Source organism: Bactrocera neohumeralis, unplaced genomic scaffold (genome assembly GCF_024586455.1).
Source record: "Bactrocera neohumeralis isolate Rockhampton unplaced genomic scaffold, APGP_CSIRO_Bneo_wtdbg2-racon-allhic-juicebox.fasta_v2 cluster11, whole genome shotgun sequence".
Taxonomy (NCBI): domain Eukaryota; kingdom Metazoa; phylum Arthropoda; class Insecta; order Diptera; family Tephritidae; genus Bactrocera; species Bactrocera neohumeralis.
This window is the reverse complement of record NW_026089624.1, coordinates 13057885-13070090: the sequence shown is the minus strand read 5'-3', so window position 1 is coordinate 13070090 and position 12206 is coordinate 13057885.

The following is a 12206-nucleotide window of genomic DNA, read 5'->3' as shown; positions in this document are numbered from 1 at the left end:
GGCGCTCAAAAGCACAGCGGATTAAATCAATGCGTTGATCAGCGCCCGGAGAATGCAAAGCATTTTCAGTACCAATTGGCAGTGTGGAATGGACACACTAACCACCTTGGTAGGGTTCGAGGCCCATCTAAAACCTCTGCCGTGCTTTGGGTCCGGCACCCGGTTGCAATGCAACTCCACATTCAACTGACAAAGTCAGTTCTTCCCACGATTTGGGTTTCAACCACAACCACCACGATACTCCCCGAGGGGCCAGTCCGCACGAGCAGGTTGGAGTGAACTCCAAGGGCTCCTGCTCCCCGTGGTACCAGAATTAAGTCTCCGGTCAGACCTCGTAGCCGAAACTACTACCAGTGGAGCTTCCATACGGCTCTGGACTGGTGACCAGGGGTTGGACCCCATACACACATCACTTACACACATCACTTACAATCATACAGAAACTAACCCTAACTTCCAGCTAACCGCCTTCGCCGCTTAAATAATTCATGCGCAAACGACCCTAACTGTTCGGTTTTCTGACTAGTGGAGATCACACCACTAACATCTAATCGTCCATCAGTCCAGCTAATTCCCATACCACCCAGATCCCTAATGTCTGAGTATATCGGGCACTCCGCAATTAAATGCGACCAGTTTTCTAAAACTGCCCTACAAAAATACCCCGACGTATCCGATAGGTGCCTCTGATGTAAAAATGCATTCAGAGGCCCATGCCCCGTAAGAAGGAAACCCAGACTCAGACAAAATCTGAAGTCTGGGTTATCCACAACGAACCCCACGTCCCGAATGTACTGGTACGTCACTCGGCCGTTAGGACTATTGTCCCAACGTTCTTGCCACCTACATCTAACCCTATCATCTAGGAGCCTCTTGCTCCCTAGATATCCCTCCCTCTCCACATCATCGTCGGAAATCCAGTCATTCCGCAGCAATGACACACTCAAGCCCCTTCTTAACCTGAATGGAACAGCACGCTGTATGACAATCAGGTCAAGAGGGGGTGCACTTAACAAGACCTGCATCGCATCCGTTGAGACAGTGCGACATACAGGCAAACAAGCAAGCATCATGCAACGCTGGATTGAGAGGAGTTTTTGAGACCCCCAGACAGTCGTGGCTGTCTCCCACCATACAGGGGCTCCATAAGTGGCACAGGCCACAAACAAACCACGATATATGGTGCGGACAGCACGACGTCCGAGACCCCAATCGCTCCTCAAAATCCGTCGTATTTTGCCTACAGTTTCCTGCAGTCGCTCCTTTACATTCGCCAAGTGTGGAGTAAAACACATCCTTTCACTCATGGTCGGTCCCAGATATTTGACTTGCGTCACATATCTGATGCTGACCCCGTTCACACGGACAATCGGTGGACGACCCGATGACAATCTACCTTTCAGCAGCATTGCCACCGTTTTGTCCATCGATATGTCGACCCTCACACCTAAACCCCAAGAATTAACGATCTCTAAGAGATCTCCTCCCGCCCGTTCTAACTCCGCTCTCGAGCGACCTTCAACCATAAGAAGAAGGTCGTCCGCATACGCACAACATTTACAGAGTGGCTCGAGCTGCCCAAGCAGAGTGTCCATCATAAGGTTCCAAATATATGGACCACAGATGGAACCCTGCGGGCAGCCTCGAACAACTCCGATCTCCACACTCCCATTCATGCCGACAAGAGAGGCCTTTCTGTCCGAAAAATAACTCCGCCAAAGAGTAATTTCCGGACAGCCAAGCTCCTCCAGCCGTTGCACCACTCGATCCCAGCTTAGGTAATCAAACGCCCCCTTGAAGTCAACAAATATGCCAAGGACATATTTGTTGACATTCTCCCTAACAACATTCTGAACTAAGAACCACGCATCCTCTATACTGCGTCCTTTCCTGAACCCAAACTGCCTATCCGACCACATACCCCGCGTTAGCTCCTGAAGCCGTTCCACCATGACTCTTTCCAGCACTTTTCCAAGTACTGGAAGGAGACTGATGCCCCGATAAGATCGAGGATCGCTCCTGACCTTATCAGGGGACTTCAGGAGAGGAACAACCCTAGCACTTTTCCACTCGCGTGGAAAATATCCCTCCCAGACGCACTTATTATAAATGGCCTCCAGGTATTCCGGAATGAACTTCCATAAGCTTATACACATCTCTCCGTTCACACCATCAAAACCTGGGGACCGTTTAGACCTAACCAGGCCAAAGGCGTACCCCAACTCCCCATCATCTAATGGAGGGACAGGCACCTCGTGTGCTTGAGGTACCTGCACCTCCGACCTAGGAAAGAACGCACCTAACAGAACCCCCGCACACCCTCTCCACGACGACAACAGAGTGTCACCGACGCGAAGAGACGTCACATCCTCCCTCCTACGACCCCGGCAGATCCTATAGACCTGACCCCAGGGGTCGTTCCTCTTCTTTCTCACAAAACTCCTCCACTCTTCCTCTTTACTTTTCACCAGCATCTCCTTATCAGCTCGAATAACCGCCCCACCACCCTTAATTGGTCTAAGATCATTAACCCCCAAACAAAATCATAGGACCAAGCTCACACCCAAGCGAGGGACCCACCTTTTGACCATATACCTTCTTTATGGAACCTCCTTAGAGGAAGTTGCAGGCCACTTACTCCTCACCACGACCGACCAGGTCTCCACAGGCTTCGGCGTCACCGGTGTGATCGCATCCAGCACAGGTGCAGGAGGCGGAGGCATCGGTGCCGACGGAGCCACTTTATGGCATCCAAGAGGGTGGACCAACTTGCCGTACCCTCGGCGTCGACCGGGGTTTTGGCCTCCATAGGAGCGTCAGTCAACAATTCCCCCTAAAGCCCTTCCTCAAAGACCAGCTCATGACCGCGAAGATGGCCGGAGCCATGAATTCCTCATTCCGTATGCTCCGTGGACCACCACCCGGCGACAACTTCGGTAAGACGTCCAGTACCTCCCTTCACTCATCAGAACAGAGCGCCTTAATTGGTCTACCCCCCACCAAGAGGCAAGCTTCCAACAGCCCTCTTCGCGGTCTCTCTCATCACCGGTGTGATTGCATCCAGCCCTTGGCTCCCGGACACAAGCTCGTTTCTCGTTTAGCTCCCTCGTGGTTCCACAACACCACAGATCCCCTAGACGGAATGGCACTCCCACCAAACACCCGATCCCTCCCTCGCCCTACGTTACGCGGCGACCCTTTCAGCGGCCACGTTGGCTCGCCACAACTCCCGATACGAGAGCCCGCACGCGTAACGAAACGGAGGCCACGATGGCCTCCCCACAACTCTCGCCCACTCCATTGCCCACCATGTACGCCTAACCGGAGACCTTACTCCGTCGTTTGGGAGTCGTTCCATCCCACCACGTGGACTCATCCGCTCCCACCATCATTGCTTCCACGACCCCGTCGCGCAGTCGCTGGAGGCATCACGCCTCCCAACTAACCCTTCAGTCGGATTGATCCGCTGGCGTCCACGTTAGTTGACTGTCGACGCGGATAGACGGAGCAGCTGCTCTCCATCGTTGCGTCTGAATGCCCAAAGTGTTTTCTCGTGATTTTTGGCCGGGGTATTTGTTTACGCGTTTTGGTTGGCCGCCAATACCTCGCGTGTGCCATAGCCCTCTTTAACCCGCGTGCTCGCGAGTCCAACCCTCGACACCCTCTACGTTACGCGGCGACATCTTTTGTAACTAACCCTTCAGCGGACTGATCCGCTTCGCAGCTGATTTTTTGCGATTCAGATTGTGCGCTCTTGCACCGTACTGGACTGTGTGCCAAGTGAGCATTCTCCAGCTGGACAGGCCACAAGCGTTGTCCAACGTCGGAACGGTCTAATTTAAGAACTACTGGCAGGGTTCGTAACACAACAGCACCACGTTACCGTTTAAGCCCAAGCTTCGCAGCGCCACATCGGTCGACTCCCTTACTGTTTGTAATAATTGAGTGGCGTTTACCACCGACCACGTGGTCAGGGGTTGGACACACCGGTGTGCCAGCAGCACGCCATAAAAATCGACCGCTTCTGGTCGCGGTTACCGGCCCTTGCGTTACCGTTTACTCGCGCGTACAGATTCGGCAAGCTCAAAAGCACAGCGCAACTCTCACGGATGGCCCCGGACAAACATTTTCAGTCCGACCAATTGGCCACAGAAACCACCTCGAGGCCCTCCCTCTGCCGCTTTGAGGTCCGGCACCCGAGCTCAACTCCACATTCAACTGAACGGCGCCAGCGGATCAGTCCGACTGAAGGGTTAGTTGGGAAGCGAGATGCCTCCTGGACGGAAGAGGAGGACGAAGGCCCTCGCTGGAAGCGGAGAATCCGCCGCTTCCACAGTCGTGGATGACTCCACGTCGGGCGGCGAGGGGGAAACGACGGGAGCGACGGTAAAGTCTCCACCGCGGAGTAAGGCGCGTTTGGGGTCGCCGCGTAAGGAGAACGGAAGCGAGGGAGGGAGCGAGAGCTGTGGCGGGAGTGCCACCGTGGCCTCCGTCGAGAAGGTGGTTACGCGTGCTGGGTCGCCGCGTAACGTAGGGGTACAGAGGGAGGGAGCGGGAGTTGTGGCGGGAGTGCCAACGTGGCCTCCGCTGAGAAGGTGGTTGCGCGTGCGGGGTCGCCGCGTAACGTAGGGGGTGTCGAGGGAGGGAGCGGGTGTTGTGGTGGGAGTGCCTTAGTGGCCACCACCGTGAAAGCGGCTGCGCGTACGGGGTCGTCGCGTAACGAGGGAGGTAGCGGTAGTGGGAGCGTTGCCCATCCGTCTAGTACGGTGGGCAAAGGAGTGGGCGTCGCGAAGGAGGGCGCTGCGAAAGTTGTCACTCGTGTCGCGAGTGGCAACAAAGAGGGAACGCGGGCTCTTCCAAGGGGAGCTGTTGTTGTTGGGGGTGGGGCAGTCAGCCATGTGGCGGCTGCAAAGCGTATAACTGGGGAGCTCAATGAGCTGGTCTTTGAGGCCAAGGGCTTTGAGAGGGAGACCGCGAAGGGGCTGTTGGAGCTTGCCTCAAAGTATGAGGCGCTCCTGATGACGGTAATTACCGAAAATGCCCATCTTCGCGGTCAGGTAGATGCCCTTAAGGGAAGTTGCGGGGGCCACCCCTCGACGCCGAGCAGGTCAATGCCGGCTCCGTCGGCACCGATGCCTCCGCCTCCTGCACCTGTGCTGGATGCGATCACACCGGTGACGCCGAAGCCTGTGGAGACCTGGTCGGTCGTGGTGAGGAGTAAGGGGCCTGCAACTTCCTCTAAGGAGGTTATAAAGAAGGTGGTCAAGGAGGTGGGTCCCTCACTTGGTGTGAGGGTCCATGACCTTAGACCGATTAAGGGTGGTGGGGCGGTTATTCGCACTCCCTCTGTTCTTGAGAGGGAGAAAGTTGCGAATAACAAGAAATTCGGGGAGGTGGGGTTGGACGTCTCTGTCAACCGGAAGTTGGGTCGTCGGGTTGTGGTCCAGGGGGTTCATACGGCGATCCCCCATGAGAAATTCATGGAGGATCTGCTTGAGCTGAACCTCAAGGACTTCAGCCCGGCAGCCCTGAGGACTGACGTGAGGATGGTCAGTCGCCCCTGGAAGGTGACCGCTGACGGTAGCACCAACGTCGTCCTGGAGGGTACGGACAAGTTGATGTCCGCCCTCTTGGAGAAAGGTGGCTGCTACATAAAGTGGTTTTACTTCCGGGTGCGACCGGACAGCCCCGTCGCTGGCTGCTTCCGGTGTATGGGTTTTGACCATAGAGTGGCTGAGTGTAGGGCCAAAGCAGATGTCTGTCGGAGGTGCGGCCAAGAAGGCCACAAAGCTGCCAGTTGCGTCAATGCTCCTCATTGTCGCAACTGTGAGTTTAAGGGTAGACCAGCTGGGCATCTGATGATGTCAGCTGCCTGCCCTATATATTGTGGCCTTGTTGAGCGCGCCCTCGCCAGACACTGATGGGTGGGATCATCCAGCTTAACTGTCCCAACTGTCAGGGCTCTTATGCCGTGATGTGTGAGTTGGGGGGTTGTATGGTAGAGGATGGGTGCAGTATTGCTCTACTCCAGGAGCCCTACGCCACCAATGGTGTGGTTCGGGGTCTTCCTGGGGGTTTTAAGGTCTTCACTGACCTTAGAGCTAACGCTGCAATAGTTGTGAATAATCCACGCTACGATTGCGTAGTTGTGGATTCTTCACAACTGGGTATATGTGTAGCTTTAGAAGGGGAGTTCGGTAGGATGATTGTAGCTAGTATTTATTGTAAATATAGCGAGCCCCTAGAGCCCTACCTGGGCTACATGGATAAGCTGCTACTACTTGCGAGTAGCAGTCCATTTATCCTAGGGCTGGATGCGAATGCCTCGTCCTCGATGTGGTTTAGCAAGGTATCCCGGCATTCGTCTGGATACCAAAGCCACAGTCGAGGCGAGGCATTAAGTGAATGGGTGGTGGCTAAAAGCCTCCACATTTTGAATGAGCCGAGTGAATGGTATACGTTTGAAGGGCCTGGGGGCGTAAGTGACATTGACGTGACGCTTATGAACGAGGCAGCAAGTAGGGCTTTTAGTGTTAGCTGGGAGGTTAGGGGGGTGGGGATTGAGTGATCATAATTTGATTCAAATTATGGTTACCCCTCGATCCCCTCCCTCGCCTTATGAGAGTCCATTGCGGCGATGGCGTACCTCTGGTACTGACTGGAACCAATATGGACTCTCGGTTAGGGAAGCGGTATCTTGTATACCGCTTAGTGAGTTTGAGGAGTTGGGGGTGGACGAGCAAATTGCTCGTCTCTATGAGGTAGTCTGGGGGGTGAATGATAGGGTTTTTCGTAGGTATGACTGTTCTAAGGTTAGTAAAATCAAATGGTGGACGCGTGAGCTGACCTTGAAGAGGAGGACTGTCAGGCGATTGAGGCGAAAGTTTCAACGCGCCCGACGGTCCAATTCTGATAGGCTGTCCCAGCTTAGGTATGAATTTAGTTGTGCGGATAGGGAATATAAGGAGATGCTGGTGAAAAGCAAAGAGGAAGAGTGGAGGAGCTTTGTGGGAGAGAATAGGAACGACCCCTGGGGTCAGGTCTATAGGATCTGCCGGGGTCGTAGGAGGGAAGATATCACCTCTCTTCGCGTCGGTGACACTCTGTTGTCGTCGTGGAGAGAGTGTGCGGGGGTTCTGTTAGGTGCGTTCTTTCCTAGGTCGGAGGTGCAGGTACCTCAAGCACAAGAGGTGCCTGTCCCTCCATTAGATGATGGGGAGTTGGGGTACGCCTTTGGCCTGGTTAGGTCTAAACGGTCCCCAGGTTTTGATGGTTTGAACGGTGAGATGTGTAAAAGCTTATGGAAGTTCATTCCGGAATACCTGGAGGCCATTTATGATAAGTGCGTCTGGGAGGGATATTTTCCACGCGAGTGGAAAAGTGCTAGGGTTGTTCCTCTCCTGAAGTCCCCTGATAAGGTCAGGAGCGATCCTCGATCTTATCGGGGCATCAGTCTCCTTCCAGTACTTGGAAAAGTGCTGGAAAGAGTCATGGTGGAACGGCTTCAGGAGCTAACGCGGGGTATGTGGTCGGATAGGCAGTTTGGGTTCAGGAAAGGACGCAGTATAGAGGATGCGTGGTTCTTAGTTCAGAATGTTGTTAGGGAGAATGTCAACAAATATGTCCTTGGCATATTTGTTGACTTCAAGGGGGCGTTTGATTACCTAAGCTGGGATCGAGTGGTGCAACGGCTGGAGGAGCTTGGCTGTCCGGAAATTACTCTTTGGCGGAGTTATTTTTCGGACAGAAAGGCCTCTCTTGTCGGCATGAATGGGAGTGTGGAGATCGGAGTTGTTCGAGGCTGCCCGCAGGGTTCCATCTGTGGTCCATATATTTGGAACCTTATGATGGACACTCTGCTTGGGCAGCTCGAGCCACTCTGTAAATGTTGTGCGTATGCGGACGACCTTCTTCTTATGGTTGAAGGTCGCTCGAGAGCGGAGTTAGAACGGGCGGGAGGAGATCTCTTAGAGATCGTTAATTCTTGGGGTTAGGTGTGGGGGTCGACATATCGATGGACAAAACGGTGGCAATGCTGCTGAAAGGTAGATTGTCATCGGGTCGTCCACCGATTGTCCGTGTGAATGGGGTCAGCATCAGATACGTGACGCAAGTCAAATATCTGGGACTGACCATGAGTGAAAGGATGTGTTTTACTCCACACTTGGCGATAGTGAAGGAGCGACTGCAGGCAACTGTAGGCAAAATACGACGGATTTTGAGGAGCGATTGGGGTCTCGGACGTCGTGCTGTCCGCACCATATATCGTGGCTTGTTTGTGGCCTGTGCCACTTATGGAGCCCCTGTATGGTGGGAGACAGCCACGACTGTCTGGGGTTCTCAAAAACTCCTCTCAATCCAGCGTTGCATGATGCTTGCATGTTTGCCTGTATGTCGCACCGTCTCAACGGATGCGATGCAGGTTTTGTTAGGTGCACCCCCTCTTGACCTGATTGTCATACAGCGTGCTGTTGCATTCAGGTTAAGAAGGGGCTTGAGTGTGTCATTGCTGCGGAATGACTGGATTTCCGACGATGATGTGGAGAGGGAGGGATATCTAGGGAGCAAGAGGCTCCTAGATGATAGGGTTAGGTGTAGGTGGCAAGAACGTTGGGACAATAGTCCTAACGGCCGAGTGACGTACGAGTACATTCGGGACGTGGGGTTCGTTGTGGATAACCCAGACTTCAGATTCTGTCTGAGTCTGGGTTTCCTTCTTACGGGGCATGGGCCTCTGAATGCATTTTTGCATCAGAGGCACCTTTCGGATACGTCGGGGTGTTTTTGTGGGGCAGTTTTAGAAAACTGGTCGCATTTAATTGCGGAGTGCCCGATGTACTCGGACATTAGGGATCTGGGTGGTATGGGGATTAGCTGGACTGATGGACGATTAGATGTTAGTGGTGTGATCTCCACTAGTCGGAATACCGAACAGCTAGGGTCGTATGCGCGTGAATTATTTAAGCGGCGAAGGCGGTTAGCTGGAAATTAGGGTTTTAGTTTCTGTATGATTGGTGTGTGTAAGGGATGTGTGTATGGGGTCCAACCCCTGGCCACCAGTCCAGAGCCGTATGGAAGCTCAACTGGTAGTAGTTTCGGCTACGAGGTCTGACCGGAGACTTAATTCTGGTACCACGGGGAGCAGGAGCCCTTGGAGTTCGCTCCAACCTGCTCGTGCGGACTGGCCCCTCGGGGAGTATCGTGGTGGTTGTGGTTAAAACCCAAATCGCGGGAAGAACTGACTTTGTCAGTTGAATGTGGAGTTGCATTGCAACCGGGTGCCGGACCCAAAGCACGGCAGAGGTTTTAGATGGGCCTCGAACCCTACCAAGGTGGTTAGTGTGTCCATTCCACACTGCCAATTGGTACTGAAAATGCTTTGCATTCTCAGGGCGCTGATCAACGCATTGATTTGATCCGCTGTGCTTTTGAGCGCCGTGGAGTAAGGCTGTCGTCAGCAGGTGCCCACGTAAAACACACCGGACGTTGATCCGCTGGCGTACCACTGCGGGGAGGGTAGAATATTCCCGGGTTCATGCCTGTCGTACAGACTAAAATCCAAATGCACTATGTCCGAGCATGTCTGGTTTATTGAATGTCGGCATGGTGAGAGATGTCAGAAAAGTGCTATATTGAAATACTATCAAATTCATTGAATGGGTTTGCGATTATATAACAAACACAAAATGAAAGGGATAACAAAAAAATCATACGTCGGGTTCTTAAGAACCTCGGGGGGCTCGACTGGCAGTAACAAGCGACCACCCAAAGACGGTCGATTATGGCGTGCTCCGCCCCTGAAGTTCGCTTCAGTCTGCTCGTTGGGTCTTGGCCCTTTGGGGAGATTCGTGGTGGCTGTGGTTTACACCTAAATGCAGGAAGGGCAATTGTCCAATGTGGAGTCGCACTGCGGCCGGGTGCCGGACCCAGAGTACGGCAGAGGTTTTAGATGGGCCTGAACCCGACCAAGGTGGCACCGTGTTTCCTTTGGTTTTCAAACGGTAACCAAAGTGTGTGTGTGGGGCGACTCATACCTTGGTTTCTTCCAGAGTGTGGTGTTGTGCATGCACTTACACTTTGGGGCGCTGATCACGCTTAATTTGATCACTAGACGCTTTGCAGCCTTCGCAGGCAGATACCCACGTCACATTGACAGTTGATCCGCTGGCGTACCACCGAGACCACTAACAGAAAGATGCTGCTCTCCAGGTGCGTGCGTCTGAACGCGCTGAAAAGTGCAACCCACGCAAGGGCCCGCTCACAGCGACCACCCAAGCGGTCGATTATGGCGTGCTCGCGGTGGCACAGCCCACAACCCCAACCAGTGGTCGGACTAAGGCCACTCAATTGGCCGCCGGCCGGACAAAGTCCCCGTAACGGTCCGGAGTCGACCGATGTGGCGCTGTATCGAATCGCACCGTGGGCTTAAACGGTAACGCTGTTACGACCGTTGGTCCTTACCGTCGAATCTCCAACGCTGGACAGACGCTAACAACAACCAGACGGATGACCACGTTGTCCGTATAAACAATAGTAATAATTAAATTACTTACCGCTATAATTACGAGTTGGCACACAAAAATTGCACAAAATTGCGCAAAAAATATGTACCCGCACAAAACACTCGCGGTCACCGACCCTCACAACTCGCGATCGCACAAACAATTTCACCGCAAGCAACGTCACGCGCCAGGCAATAACGGTGCCAGCAAAACTGCATAAACAAACGACCGCACAAAAGGAAATCGAGAAATATCACCGAAAAACACACTAAGAAAATATCGCAACGATGCGCACGCACGTCTATCCGCGTCGACAGTCAACTAACGAATGAATCCAACGCAGGATAACTCTTGCCAACAGGTGCTACTTCGGACTGAGTAGGCAATTGAGAAGTAAAGTCCTCTCTCGACGAACAAAAACCAAACTCTATAAGTCACTCATAATTCCCGTCCTGATATATGGTGCAGAGGCCTGGACGATGACAACAACTGATGAGTCGAAGTTGCGAGTTTTCGAGAAAAAAGTTTTGCGAAAGATTTACGGTCCTTTGCGCGTTGGCCGCGGCGAATATCGCATTCGATGGAACGATGAGCTGTATGAGATATATGACGACATTGACATAGTTCAGCGAATTAAAAGGCAGCGGCTACGCTGGCTAGGTTATGTTGACGGAATGGACGAAAACACTCCAGCTCTGAAAGTATTCGACGCCGTAGCCGTCGGGGGAAGCAGAGGAAGAGGAAGACCTCCATTCCTTTGGAAGGACCAGGTGGAGAAGGACTTGGCTACGGTTGGAATATCCAATTGGCGCCACGTAGCGAAAAGAAGAAACGACTAGCGCTGTTGTTATCTTGGCTAAAATCGTGTAAGCGGTGTCTACGCCAATTAAGAAGAAGCTATATGCTCACCAAGAATGGGAATTCCTATTTCGCCATTCTCATTTTTTATTTTTAAATATTGGCGCTCACTTAGAAATTCCACACATGTGAAACATGGCATGCTCCTGCGAAACGACCGTTAGCTGCTTTTATGATCATCTTATGATCACATATCCGAGTTTGGAAACAAAATTTTAATACATATCTATATACATAAATCTAATAAAAGTAATTTAATATATAATTGTCTTATCATCATGGTATTTATACTAAGCTTTAACTTCCTATTGAAATAATAAATTTCATTTACTGCTGGCCGGATCATTTGCATGTGAGTGCCATGTAGATCAGGTCGCCTCCATGCTGGTGCATCCTGGGTAACGCTAAATGGCCTGCTTCCTTCACGTCCTTACAACTCCTTGGACGACTTTTTGGATTCGAACTGGTTTAGAGTAGGAAAACTTTTTTTTGGATTTAGTGGTACCCTGGGCTGGTGGCGGCGGCATTCTGGCACCTGAGTATGATGAGGTGACATTCATCAGAAACGGCTGACGGGCTAATGCCGGAACCACCTCCGTCCCGTTAAAACCCTGGCAGGCCTCAGAGTTAGTTCTCCCTCGTCGTCGTTAAGTTGGCGTGGTAGGTGTAAGTTGAGATGAATCCTTCTTTACGCTGGTCGGCTCTGAACGTATTGCCTGATAAGGCCATACGTCAATCCTCGACTTAGCATAGTCACTGAGATAACCTTGGGACCACAAAAGGCGACTACCTTTCCGGGGGACGGATAGCGGCTCTGAGTTGGGACCCTTTTTGCATGGAAAATAC